Source organism: Macadamia integrifolia, chromosome 12 (genome assembly GCF_013358625.1).
Source record: "Macadamia integrifolia cultivar HAES 741 chromosome 12, SCU_Mint_v3, whole genome shotgun sequence".
NCBI classification, from domain to species: Eukaryota; Viridiplantae; Streptophyta; class Magnoliopsida; order Proteales; family Proteaceae; genus Macadamia; species Macadamia integrifolia.
The window spans coordinates 23,083,634-23,098,742 of NC_056568.1; the positions used below are offsets into that span (position 1 = coordinate 23,083,634).

Consider the following 15,109-nt stretch of genomic DNA (forward strand, 5'->3'; position numbering starts at 1 on the left):
TTTTTTTTTTGGGAAGGGCAGAATTGCAATAACTTGAGATTCAAGTAAACACAAAGGATATCAAGTGTGGGCAGGGATCTAAATGTAAATAAGAAAACAAATAGAGGTAAAAGGAATTAATAGATAAAAGAGGGGTAATGTGGAAAAGTTGAAAATAAAATAAAAGAGGTAATGACGAAGGAGGTCTTCACGGCTTGGAAGCGACTCGCGGCGATGGAAGGACTAGATCGACAGGTATTTTCTGGTTCTCCCTCTTTTCGACTTCTCTTCTGCTGTTCTTTCTTCTTCTTTTCTTCTATCTCTCTCTCTTCTCGACTTTCCTTCTTCTTCGTGACTTCCTTTTGCTTTCTTCCCTTTTTTTTTTTTTTTTTGGGAAGGGCAGAATTGCAATAACTTGAGATTCAAGTAAACACAAAGGATATCAAGTGTGGGCAGGGATCTAAATGTAAATAAGAAAACAAATAGAGGTAAAAGGAATTAATAGATAAAAGAGGGGTAATGTGGAAAAGTTGAAAATAAAATAAAAGAGGTAATGACGAAGGAGGTCTTCACGGCTTGGAAGCGACTCGCGGCGATGGAAGGACTAGATCGACAGGTATTTTCTGATTCTCCCTCTTTTCGACTTCTCTTCTGCTGTTCTTTCTTCTTCTTTTCTTCTATCTCTCTCTCTTCTCGACTTTCCTTCTTCATGACTTCCTTTTGCTTTCTTCCTTTTTTTTTGCTGTCGGACACAGAGAGGAGGCGGCGGCTGCTGTCGGAAGGAACAGAGAAGGCCGAGGGCAGGGGGTTTTGGGATTTTTTTTTTCTTTTGTTCTCAGTATCGGTGGAATCCGACACAGAGAATGGGAATGGAAGAAGAAAGATGGGGAAGGAATAGGATCCTTCGCCTCTGATACCAAGTTGATGGAGAACCCTTAGGGAAGGGAGGGAAAATCAGAATAGAGAGGGGGAAAAGGAGGATCACACTCACACATTCATTCAATAATCAAATTGCTCTCTGAATCTTCAATCGATTACAACCAATATATAGGAAAATAGGAACATGAAATTAGAAACTAAACGGAAATGGAAACTAGCCTAAACTAGGAAACAACTATAAAAAGGAAACCAAAGCAAGGAAATAAATCCTACTCTCGTTCAAGTCTGGAAAATAAAAGCATGAAATAAAATACTAAGTAAACTACTAATTTTATTTCCAACCCTTGTTGGACCAAAACCCTGGGCTGGACCGGTTCTTCTTGGCTCTTGGCTTCCAAAGCCGGTCATGCTGGTCCAACCAAGAAAGGGCAGCCGTATCTGCATCACGCCTACTACTGCATCTACTATGGATTAAATCACTCCCTTTCTCATCAACAGAGTGTTGGTTTTTTATTATGGATCGCGATATGATGCTGTTGAACTGAAGATTGAAAACCTTGGATCAGTGCAACCATCCTTCTGCCCAAAATCGATTTTTGCAGGGTTTTACTACATCGATTTTTGTCCCTATAGTATTGGTAATTGATTTAATGATGACTACAGTGGGATCAATTCTTGATAATATTGCTCTATACTAGAATCTTCCATTATATGGTGCTACAGAGATCTGCACACAGGTGATTTATTATTTGCTTCTACATTAAAAAGCCTATCATTTCAATTTTTTGATTCCTCATGGTTGAGACCAAAACTACTACCCCTGTTGCTACTACATCTTCGGACAATGTGAATGTCCAAATTCCAATTTCGCCAATCTAACAAGTCTACCAGAATACTACAGTGTTTTCAGGGGAATGGTTGAAGAACTCAATGTTTTTCAGCATTTGACTACAGATATTGACAAGCTAAAAAACTCAACGTAATGAATTCTTTGTTTCCAAATTTCTAGCTGGCTTGAATAATGACTTGAAGGCAGTGAAGGGCCACTTACTTGCTGGAGAACCTGTCCCTACATTGAATGATACTTACTCAAGACTTCAACGTATCACATCTACTACAAAACCTTATCAGTAAGGCAATTCAGCCTACCTTGCCAATTGTGGACATGGCTGAGGTCGTGGGGGAGGCCGTATGTCTACTGGTTGGGATTCTAGTGGACAGCAATCTGATCATTCTTCTAGCCAGTGCTCTTACTGTGGCAAGTCCAATCATACTATAGAGACTTGTTGGGCAAGACATGGCAAGCCAGAGTGGGCAAACCAATTAACCAATCATGCAGTGTCAGATGATTGACTGACAAGTTGTCTACCATTGATATTAAACCAAGGACTTCTTCAGGAGATCCTTCTACCAGTCTACGTGACGATATCAATCAATACTAAAACGTCTGCAAACTCTTGAGGCATCCTCTAATACATCCAATGGTGCGTCTACATCCATTGCTATATTGGCTCATTCAGGTACATCAGCATTTCTTACCACTATATCTACCCCCTGGATTATTGATTCAGGGGCCTGTGCTCATATGAATAATAAGTCATCCCTGTTTAAGTCATTTTTTCTCCAAGTAACACCCCTACATTTATTATTCTTGCAAATGGTGTTTCAACACCTGTTTTAGATCATGGTACCACCTACATCTTCAATTAACATATACTTTTGTTACATGTTCTCAAATTTCCATTAAGTCTCCTCTCAGTGAGTCAGTTAACCAAGTCATTAAATTGCTCAATAACTTTCTTTTCTCCTTACTGTGTTTTTTAGGATCTTCACACGAGGAAGACAATTGGTGGAAGGCATGAAAAGATGGTGAGGGAGGGCCGGTAGGGGTAGGGAAGAAATCCCTGAGAGAGATCTCAGAGTTGCAGGGGAGAGGGAGAAATCGCACTGAGAAAGGGGGGGAGAAGAACCGCTCACACATGCCCGTAGGCTTCACAAATACTCAATTCATATTTTCTTCAATCTGTCCTCTAACTAAACGATTACATGCATTTAAATAGTAAAAGAAACCCAACATTAAAAGGAAACCTACTCTAATTTGGAAACTCAAATTAATTGGAAACTAAATCCTAGTAACTATTTCATACCTAAGTTACCAAAAATTAAAAGATTGCACGAAAATAAAAATCCTAAAATATCCTACTAGACTAAGGACTCAATATGGATCCAGTTCATCTCTCGTTGGATACCCAGATGGCTATGGATCGTTCCATGGGTGCGTATCTACATCAATTCCCCTGATGTTGAGAAAAAATCATCCATAAGTTTTGTAGAACGGGAGAATCAACTCCAATCGATCAGCATCCATCCTTGCCTGTATGAAGTCACCATCGAAACCAAGATCGAATGATATGAAATCCACGATGCGAAGTTCATTGGTGAAGTAATGACTCGGGAAAATAAAATCGATCGGTTCACTGAAGAGATCAACCGATTTAAAATTTTTCACAAATAGATCTTCAACTTCCAATGGTGCCACCTCATCTTCTACCACTGGTGATTCATCTTCTAGTTCATCTACCTGTTGCTCGACAGCTGAGATCAAATAGTTGAAGGTAGAGTGTGCTGTGGATTTGATTCCCGTGCAAAGTCATTGAGCCTCATCGAGCTTCTCTATTATCAATTGCATTTGTAGACGGACATCCAATAAAAGATCCCGATCCATAGGCCAACCTTGCTTCTTTTTTTTTTTTTGGGTCAAGGGAGGGCAGAATTGTAATTACTTGAATTTCAATTTAAACCACAAAGGATATCAATGTTAGAGGCAGGGGTACACTTGGAATTAAGATAAAGAGGGGCAATTGATGGAAAAGAGAAATTAGAAAGAAGAGATAAGGACCGATGGGGATTTGGGTGAGGTACCGTAAGCCGACAAAATAGGTCTCTTTCAGACCTGCGATGAAGCAGAGGACGTTGGTGACCGTGGAGGAAGACATCCCGATGTTCCGCGGGGGAGTTTCGACTGCAATGGAACCAGGTATGTCTCTGTCGCCCCTCTATGTTCCCTTCCTCTTCTCTCTCCTCTCGTCTTCTTTCTTCTTCTTCCTCTCATCTTCTACTTCTCTCTTCTTCTCGTCTTCTTTCTATCTTCCCTCTTCTCGTCTCCTCGCTTCTCTTCTTCTTCGTCTGATCTCTGTTTTGTTTTTCTCTTTTCTGTCTTCGTTCTTCTTTCTTTACTCCTTTTCTGAACTTCTTCTGTTTTTTTTTTTTTTTGCCTATCGAAAGCCTAAAAAGGGCTCGATGGAAGGAACTTGGCAGAGAGGAGGGTGGTGAGTAGGGCTGTCAATTGGACGGTTTGGTTTGGCTTCGGTCGGGTTGAATCGGTTTCGATCTAGGAATGAGGGAGACCAAAACCAATCCACTAAGAAACTTTAGTTTTTGGTCGGTTTCGGTTTCAGTTTATCTCGATTTTTCAATATCCAGTTAATACCGGTTTAGATCGGTTTATTATTGGGCTTGAACCATAATGAAATCTTACATACATAACTTATAGTGACAAGATTTGACAAAAAAACACTTTAAAAGTTTATGATTATGATTAAATCATTGGTTTATCGTTGTAAGGGAACTAAAATTGAAAACCAATGGATAACAAATTACTAAGAAGATAACTAATATTGAAATCACAAACAAACCCTATTATCCCTAATCCTTCATTTAACTATCCAACTAGTTTTGTATAGTGAACAAGGAAATCAATGAAAGCATTATTACAATTTACAAATCAATTTCTCTATTCATAACCTAATATTCAATGATTCATAAAAATTCCCCTTACATTAAAAATTTTTCTCACTAATATTGTAAAAAATGGATGGTCGATTCACCAATTTATAATATCATAATCATTTAATTTTTTATCGGTTTCATTTGGTTTGGTTTTGGTTTGGGTATTGGTTGGTTCGGTTTGGACCGGTTTTCAGCCGGTCCCAACATACCTCAATCCAAAACCAATCCAATAAGGATCGGTTTGGTTTGGTTCGGGTTTTATCGGTCGATTTCGGTCAGTTTTATCGGTTTGGGCTAGGTTTTGACACCCCTAGCGGTGAGTCCAAGGGAAATCGATTCTGTCCAGACAGATTTTTTTTTTTTTTTTTTTTGGTTAGCTCTCGGCAAAGCAAAGAGAATACTGGGAAGGAAAAAAGAGATGAATGGGTGAAGGAATGAGGATCCTTCGGCTCTGATACCAATTGATGGGGGGCCAGTAGGGGTAGGGAAGAAATCCATGAAAGGGATCTCAGAGTTGCAGGGGAGAGGGAGAAATCGCACTGAGAAAGGGGGGAGGAGAACCGCTCACGCCCATAGGCTTCACAAATACTCAATTCATATTTTCTTCATTCTATCCTCTAACTAAACGATTACATGCATTTAAATAGTAAAAGAAACCCAGCATTAAAAGGAAACCTACTCTAATTTGGAAACTCAAATTAATTGGAAACTAAATCCTAGTAGCTATTTCATACCCAAGTTACTAAAAATTAAAAGATTGCATGAAAATAAAAATTCTAAAATATCGTACTAGACTAAGGACTCAATATGGATCCGGTTCATCTCTCGTTGGATACCCAGAAGGGTATGGATCATTCCATAGGTACGTATCTATATCAGATGGCTCATATCATCTCTACTATGGTACTCCTGTTGCTAGAGCCATTGAGATGTGACTCCGTTCCAATGGCACTGTCCTTTAGGTCATTTGTTCTTGTCTAGGTTGAAAATTTTATTTCCTAATTTTAAGTATGTGCTAAAGTTAGAGTGTGAAGACTATGAGTTGGAAAAACATCACCATGTGTCTTTTCCATCTCACTCGGTGACTCGTAGTCCGTCTCTATTTTCTTTAGTACATTCAGATGCTTGGGGCCCTTGTAGAGCCAGCAATAGATTTGGATTTCGATATTTTGTGACTTTTGTGGAGGACCACTCTCATCTTACATGGTTGCATCTCTTAAAGGATTGATCTGAATTTTTATCTGTGTTTCAGAATTTTTACAATGAAATAAAAACTCAATTTGGCATACTAATTAAGATTTTATGTTCTAACAATGCTTTAGAGTATGTCCAAAATGAGATTTTGAATTTTGTGTTGCCTGTGGGATGATACACCAATCTAGTTGCTTCTATGCCCCTCAGCAAAATGGGGTGACTGAGCGCAAAAATCGGCATCTCCTAGAGGTAGCACGGGCAATTATGTTACGCCTACATGTTCCGAAGAATTTCTGGTGTGATGGGGTTTTAACTACCTGTCATTTAATTAATCACAAACCATCCTTGGTTCTTTCCGATATCCTCCGTTTTCCATTGTTTTTTCCTAACTTGCCAAGTTTTTCAGTTCCTCCACAGGTTTTTGGTTGTATTTGCTTTGTTCACAACTTGCATTCTTAGTCTGATAAGTTATCTCCTAGGTCCACATGCTTTTTTTTTAGTTATTCCCATACTTAGAAAGGATATAAGCGTTGTGACTTAGTTGCTCACCGAAACTTTGTTAGTGCTGATGTGTCCTTTTTTAAGGCATACCATTTTTTTCCCAGGCATCCCAGTCCGGGACTGAGTAGACTTCCACAGCTCCGCCTCCTATTCCTACTCTCATCCATTCCCTGATGTCCCTAGTGCCAGCGTCACACCCCTTTTATAGGTTTATTAGCGCCAGAAGAAGCTCAGATAGCCCAATGTCGATACTATAACTCCAAATGATTCGTTCCCTCCGTTGTCGTCTTCCTCTGGTGAAGCTCCTATCCCTCTTGTCCCTGTTGACCTACCAATTTGCTCATCGTAAAGGTACATGCACATGCACTCAAAAATCTATGGCTGTGTATCCAATTGATAAATTTGTTTTCCTTGTCTCATCTTCCATCAATTGTCCATGGTCTTGCATTGTCCCTTTCTACTCATACACTCCTAAAACTCAACAGTGTCAAATAAAGAAATATGAAAAAGTTTTCACGCAAATCCTGATGTAGATAGGGCTGTCAAGAGGAGAGCTCGAGTTGAGGTTCAGCTCTGCCCTACATCTGGTCCTGGTTCAGCCCATCAAATCACACCAGGTGGCATGCTGACCTGGCCCTCCTATGGCCCCATCTAACAAGCCCAAAAGCTAGAAAATACTGTTCATGAGTTACTGTTCATAACTCCTGCAATTCTTCCCTCAAAAGGATCTTCTACAAGACCCCTCCGGATGTCCCTTAACGTTGAAAGTCAAAGTAGGAGTCCAACAGCCATTTGATTGCAGCTTCAAGGGAGGAGACCAGCAGCCATCGAATTGGCCAATTAGAGTTTAATCAGTTTCATTTTTTACTTCTAATTCCTTTTGTCTTGTTGACAAATAAGTTTGTTAGTCAGTTAGTTAGTTTCCTTTTGAAGTTAAGTTAGTTTTCTTTTATTTGTCTATTGTTAGACAAAGTAGGTAATTGTCTCCTAATTGGTTTCTAAATTGCTAGTTAATTTCCTAGCTGGTTACTAATTTGTTAGGAGTTTCCTTTTTTCATTCAGCTTTGTAAGTAATGCCTAAAAAAAGGCCATCAATTGAATAAGAATGGACAAGTTGATTTAAGATAAATTGAGTGTTAACTCTTTGACTGAGAAAGCTGTTACTTGAGAGAGTGAGATGCCTACGATTTTGAGAGGGTGAGATGCCTAAAATAGAGGTGTGAGATACCCAATCCAACCACATCCATTCCCATCTAATACTTCATCGAATTGCACCTTTCCCCCTTTTAATTTTGTGTTTTATTCCTTTAATCTTTTCTGTTATTCAGTTATTTGTTTGTTGAGAGTTTATTACAAAGATCACCAATCAATCATAGAAGCTATTGTGGAAGATCAGCAGACACAAACACACAGCCCATTGATTCTTCTTTTCCCTTGTTTCTTTTTATGTTATTTAGTTACCCAATTGAAGGCTGTTGAGGTTGTTACAAGGCAAAACCAGATCTGATTGGAGGTTAATGAAGAATCAGCCTTGGACAGAATCTATTGCAATAGAAACAGTTAGGGTTTGACAGCCCAATCAAGTGGCCATATCTTCTAAGTCTGAAGCCTGATCAGCAAACCCTTTTGGGGTTTTATTTTTGTCATCCTAGGAGGCAGGTTTGACCGGTACAGGTTAGTCATCAAGGGTTTCTATCGTCTGTTCTTGAAAAATCTCCTAGTTTCCTTATTCAAGGGCATGAAACCAAGATGGAGCAGATCTCTCTAACCACCAGCAACTTTCAAAGATATTTTAGGGATTTGTTCAAATCCTTAAGGAGCACTCAATCCCCGTTTGGTGCTCATCAAAGATGTCTAGCTGCTGTCCTTCAAGACCAACCCAAGTTTCCTATTTTATAGTCCTGAAATCAAGAACTACTGGATCTCTCAAACCACCCATCAATTTTCAAAGATCTTTGGGGGTTTTCATCAGCACCATAGAGACTCCATTCGATCCATACTTGAGCTCCAGAAGAGGTCCCTACATCGAGCCGCAGGTCTCCCTCCTTATTTCCCTAGTGTGGGTTTTATTTCTAAATCTGATTTCCAGATTTCAGTGCTATTGTGCTTAGATTACTTGGGGCATTGGGGAACATCGTTGGTGGTTATTGATCTCTCAATACCCTTACATTAAATCCAAGTGAAGCACTTTAACAAGCCTTCTCCTAAATTGATTGCAGTCATACCACTGATTTCTTCACCTAAAGCAGAGCAACCACAGAATAATGTAGATCCCCATCATGGAATGCAGTATCACAGGAAGAAGGCCAAAACCAGCCAGCCCTTGGGCTGAGATCAAGGCCCAGTTGGTTCCCTATTTTGGCCCCTATGCTGGCCACATAAGTAACATTGCAAATATCCCATATTCAGCATGATAGCACGAAGCATGTGGAGATTAACAGGAATTTTATCGAGAAGCTAGAGCAGGTTTTTATATGCATTCCTTTTGTGAGGTATGGAGATCAGTTAGCAGATGACCTTACAAAGGGCCTTAGTATTAAAGTTTTTCAACATCTTTTCTGCAAGTTGGGCATATGTGATATCCATGCACCAGCTTGAGGGGGAGTGTTGCAATATGCGTATAATGGTATAAATGTTCATAGGGGCAGACTTGTCTTTGTACTAATATCTCTACCATTATAAATAAAGGACGGTTTGGTGTCAATTAGACACAAGTCACATTTTCCCCAAAAATCAACACTTAGCAATGTCAAGCATGCTTTGAATCACTGGAAAAAAAGGCACTTTTGGATATGTATTTGAAGCAGCCCAAATAGCTAAGTGCTATCTTCTTGAAATCTAGGAAGCATTATCCCAAGATGCCACAAATGATCTAGAGATAAAGCTCAGAGGGTCGAACGACCGAATGAATTCATCAAAGGCAACATCAACTTTAAACTCCATTTTATATTTAGACTAAAGAATGACAAGCAAGCTCTGTGTCTCTGGAGCAAAGCCACTTTTGGATATGTATTTGAAGTAGACCAAATAGCTGAGTGCCATCTTCACGACATCTAGATAGCCTTATCCCAAGTTCCCATGAATGATCAGTTGGTGATTCAAGAAAAGGAGGCTAAGAAAAAACTCATGGAAGCTTCGCAGTGGAGGAATTCTTCTTAAATCAAAAACCCCGAATTAAGTGGCTGCAACTTGGAGATGGGAACAATAGTTTTTTCCACAAATCTGTGAACTGTAGACAGAATTTCAATCATATCCTTGAAGTTAAGGAGGCTGATGAGTCCACTATTGATACCCACGCTTAATTAAAGAGGAGGTTGCATCGTTTTATAAGTGATCATTTGGTCAAGGTAGAAGTGCAATGGTTCTTCTCCCATTACATTATACCCTAGTCAATTAATTCCACCTTTGTTTGCTTACTTCCCAAATCTCTTCAGTTCTCTGATTTTAGTGGTTATAAATCCATTGCCCTGTGCAACTTAGTTAACAATCCATTTCCAAGACACTAGTTATTCGGCTCCATTTCTCTTAACAATTTCATCAAAGGAGATCAATTGCAAACAATATCCTGGCCCACCATAATGATGATGATCCCATAGATAAAAAAACACTCCTTCCCTTCGGCTGTTCTTAAGATTGAGCTTCACAAAGCATTTGATTCATTAAGTAGACGCTTCTTGTTTGATGTCATGTCTTGAATGGGATTCCCCAAAAAGTCCATCCATTGGGTTATGTCATGTGTAGAATCAACAATGTTTTCCAGCCTCGTGAATGGTAGTCCTGTGGGATTCTTTGGAGGTAGCAGTGGAATTAGGCAAGGGGATTCAATCTCTTCTCACTTGTTTACTATTGCCATCGAAGCTCTCTCGGTTGTGATGGGTAATTTGGTTAAGGTAAGATTCAGCTCTTACCTCGCTGCAAAGCTTCTTTCTCACTTAATCTTTGCAAATAATCTTATGACTTCCATTTCCGCAATCTTAGATACTCTAAAAGATTTTGCATCTTTTTTTTACCTAAAGCCTAATAGGGTGAAATGATCTATTATTTCAGATGTTCCTCAAGATTGCAGGCATCTCCATCTGATAGTTTTTTTCCAATTCCAAACTGCCCATTCAGTACTTTGGAGTTTCACTGATTCCAGGGAAGTTGAATGTTGAAGACTGTTCTCCCCTCATTGACAGGGTGTATATGAAACTTGAATGGTGAAAATCTCGCTTCTTATCGTGTGTAGGCCACCTCCAACTCATCAACCTTGTGCTTCAAGATGGATACATTAACTAGTCTGGTTTGTTTGGTTTACTGGGTAAGATTAACAATCAACTGGAATCTATGTTCTTCAACTTCTTATGGTCAGGTCCTTCGGAACTTCTTTGGAGCATTGGATCTACTACATTACTTAGTCTGTAAGCCTAAGCAAGAAGGGGTTTGGGGAAAAAGATGAGAAATATGAATATGGCAGGTATTATGAAGCTGATTTTATGGATTGCATCCAAGCAGAATAGCCTTTGGGTCAAATGGGTTCATCTCAAATATTTCAAGAATGATTATGGACTGTGAAACATTTAAATTATTCCTCCTAGGTATGGCAAAAAAATTCTAAAGTATAGGACTTGGGCAGAATCAATGGTGTGTCACATCATAGGCAATGACAGCTGACTCGGATTTATCTCGATCATTGGCACCCTGTTGGGATTTTTCTAAACAGACTTGAGGGTCAATTAGCTATGATGCTGCATTTAATAGATCGGCATTGGTGCAGGGAAGGAGAGAGCAATCCTGACCCTTTCGTCTCATCAGATCTTCTCAAGGATTCCAAGGCATCAAACGTCTACATTCCTCTTAGCCAATTCATTCCATTTGGAAACACATTGCCTCTAAGCTCTTCACTCATAAATCAGCTTGGGAATTAGTCTGTCGTCCAACTCTGAAAGTTGCTTGGGCAACAGCAACCTAGTTTCCCAACAACATTTCTCGGCAATCCTTTACCATGTTGAGATGCATATAAAATGCTATGTCAATTGTCGATCAACGGCTCAATAGTATTCGAGTCACCCCTTTTTGTTGTTTCTGTTGGGCTGGTCTGGGGAACAGAAACCACCTCTTCGTTAAGTGCAGTTTCACTTCTCAGATTTAGGGAGATGTTCTCCAGCTTTGTTCTCCATCTTTGTTCTCCCTTGCACAGGCAAGAGACTGACATTATATTGGAGGCTATTGGGGTAGTGCACGAGTTTGGTGGTTCTAATTACATTGTCTTAATAGGTACGATAGTCTTTTGCTTTGTTGTCTCCCAGTCTCTCACATTTGGAAAGAACAGAAAGTCAAATTAATCAGGAACAAGACCAGGCCGAGGCCAGTGATAGTTCGGAACATTGAGTCTTATGTACTGGACCGATGCCGCACTATTACCTTAATGGGAAAGGACTCAATCCGGAACAAACGTCTGGTGAAGAAATGGGAGTTCAACCTCAGATTATGAGGCCCTGTGCATGGATTAATCCAGCGGATGGTTCTAGCCTCTCTCCCCTCATGGGGAGAAGAGCTTATTATATCTCCTAGCAACTTCGACGATGATCTTGTAAACCTTCTACAAAGAGATGTTGACCATTGTATCTACAATATACTGTAACTTTCTTTCCTACAAATTATATTTTCAAGTAGTAGAATATAAGCACATAGATCTCTTAAACGAAGATAGTCAGGAACACGATATAATCCGTTCAAGAATTTAACAAGAAAACGAAGCATTTCAGTAAAGAATCAATACAAAAGGTCCACTGCTTCGGATACATTCTGAAATAGAATGTGAAGGGACCACGATTAACCATTAACTATGAAAAAAAAAAAAAAACCCTAGAAACATGTTTAGCAGGAAAAGAAGGGGAAATTTGATTACCTAAAAATGCAGGAAAGGAACGTCAAGATTAGCAGAGAAATACCTCGCTTCGGCTTCTTGGTGTTGCTCGTCGTGATTATCAAAATGTGTGTGAGAGAGAGGAAATGGGGAAGAGCGTTTTTGCCCTTTTGGAGACGGTTTTGTAAAGTTGAGTGCGTCAGAAGAGCGAGAGGCAGAGGCAGTGGAGGGAAAAATAAAATTTCAACTGAAAATAATGGAGCCAATTGGATGTGCGTGGCGAAATGTAGATTTCAGATTTGCTTTGGGACTCGAAACTCTAAAGTATGTACATGTGTTAACTATTGGTTGGCTCGTTCACTTAGTTGGGCTGAACTGCTTTAACCGAGTAGTTCTCGGCTTCTTGTTTTGCAACTCGAACGAGTTGGCCGGGCGTTTTAGTGTAATTGAAACGGTTAGGTCATAAGAACTCCGTAGCAGGGTTTAAAAAGAATCCTACCTAGTCGCACGCCCCTATGTCTAGACATTAAGACCAATATGTCTTTTGGTTGGATGCTTATGTGTCTCCCTTGATAGGTCTTCATGTTGACACAATGATCACAATGCAAAGTAGCGATTTTCAACCCTTAAACTGATTAATCGAGTGATTCAAATCGATATCGGCCATAACTAATGTGATAGATTCCGACCAATTTGGATCAAAATCAACATTACCCAATTCAATCCCCAATTCCATTTTTCAAAACCTTGCTCACAAGGGAGCTGAGCGACCAAGATAGTATGGCCTAGATGGAGAATAAAAATGGAAGGGGAACCCATAAATGGAGCGCCTAAAGTCATGATCTAAAACCTTGTCTGTAGGCCCTCTATTTGATTTGTGTTCATATACGATTATTCATTTAGATGATATTTAAAAAATCAGTTATGAGAAACTATTCAAATTCATTCAAAATCTAAAATTTGGCTACTATCAAGTTCCTGTGACCGAAGTTCACAGCCAAATAGATGGAATCATGAAAGGTTAAATATTCTCTAAGTTGTTAGGGTAGGGTATGCTAACACCTTTATGTCTATCTCTTCCCACTTCATCATACGTATCCATATGGGCTTACCACTAATGCTCACATCTCATATTCCTGATTTTTTAAACGTCTAATTTTCCATTTGAAAAACTATTTATGGGTTGACATATTTATATGTGAAGATGAGACATTAGAATCTGCCTATCTCCAAAGAAAAAATAGAAGAGAAAAAAAAATCAATCTACCATGCGAAAGATATTTTAGCTGCCTAGATAAGATTATTCATTTCATACTTGACAATTAATATTTCAAATTTATATATTTATCATGCACTAAAAGATAATGTAGCACCCTAGAGGGGTAGCTCAATTTGCAAAGAGAAGTCAAAGATGAACATCTCACAATTAAAAGGTAATGAGTTCACTCTCTTTGGGGTTTGCCTATTAAAAAAAAAAAATTAAACAAATAAATAATGATTGCAGCCAATGTATGAAATCCATTAACAAAATTGCTACTTGAAAGGCTCCATGATCACCTAGATTTTTTTTATGGCAAGCTACGGTAGTGGCAATAAAATAAGGAAAAAGTCCCATAAGTTTCTTTGCATAGGGTACCCTAGCATCGTTGTGTCTATCTTTCTCTTTCTCACATGAAATGTCCTCGCTGTCTTCCACTGTATAATACCATTTTACTGCACCTCTGTTGCTTGGTTAGAGAATCCTTTTAATAATTATTATTAATAATTACAATGCCAACAATTCCATGAATTATTTACAATAAAAGGTTTTCTACGCCAACGCAGAGGATACATTAGCTTTCCCTTTCTTTTCACGTAAAGGTTTTTTTCTTTGTCCCTGTTTACAAAATTGTTTTATCCCTCATTGATGCACTCTTCTATACTGCTTGTTAGAGTCCATTATGGGATAGGATAGTTCAGCGGGTTAGAGAGGATTCAAGCTTGCATAAAGGAGTGCACCAACCAGGTGCAGTGGAATAGTTTTGTACAAAGGAGAGCAGCTAGATCATTTATGTAAATAGGGAAGAGAGAGAGAGAGAGAGGTGGTAGCATACTCTCCCCTCGCAGCTACCGAAGGAAAGAGAAAAAAATAATCCTACAAAGGGAGGAGAACAAAGCTTGAATCTAAAGGATCCATCGAGGCCACCAATAAAATACAATGATGAGAGATGCTCTGTAATGGTTGTCTAAGGTGGGTAAATTCTTTCTTTTACTAGAAGTTATATAATCTCATCCAACCGCAACGACGTCATTAGCTGAAGATATTCCTCTTCACAATGAGTGAAGAAAAACTCCATCCTTCGTTTTTATTGGCCCTCTTGTTTATATTCTGAGACCCATCTTTGTAACTGGCAGACTCTGCTTATCATCTTTAGCCTACCCCACCCTTTCTTCACCACTTGGTCTTAAAATCTGGACTGATCGACCTTCAGATTGGACGGCACCGATCCAGCCGTTACACTTCAGCTCATCAAATATCGGCCGATACTAGCCAGGATCAGGCTAGATTGTGTGTATCCTGTCTCGGGATCAGTGGTGACTGAATTCTGATCCGGTCTCTAATGCCAAGATCAACAACCTTGCTCAGCCATCCTCAGCCATGTTTTGATGGTTCCGCGCTGGGCCTAGGACATCCACTAAGGCTCCAAGGCAACACTTGGACTAGGGGAGGCCTTTTGGAGCCCAAAATCGAACCCATTCCCTAACAAAATGCATTTTATGGTCGATCTAGAGTTTTAGACCAGGGGTGTCAATGGGTTGGTTCAGATTGATTTCGGTCTATGATGAATCGGTTTCAGTGTGGGAATGCTGAAATCAAAATTGATCCAATAAGGAAATTCCAATTTCGATTTGATTTTGGTTTGTTTTCGATTTCTTATA

The 15,109-nt window shown here is 39.4% G+C and overlaps 1 protein-coding gene across 4 annotated transcripts in view; it reads right to left on the bottom strand.

The window, feature by feature from the left end:
* LOC122057854 (RAN GTPase-activating protein 2-like) overlaps positions 1–12,474 on the bottom strand; it is a 19,513-nt gene extending 7,039 nt beyond the window's left edge. For 2 of the 4 annotated variants that reach the window (XM_042620183.1, XM_042620181.1), the window contains exon 1: positions 12,276–12,474. The gene's annotated coding sequence lies outside the window, so the exon portion shown is untranslated. Of the gene's footprint in view, positions 1–12,232 lie in introns of all 4 variants that reach the window. The other 2 variants (XM_042620182.1, XM_042620180.1) reach the window with 1 other exon arrangement.
* Positions 12,475–15,109: the final 2,635 nt, after the last annotated feature.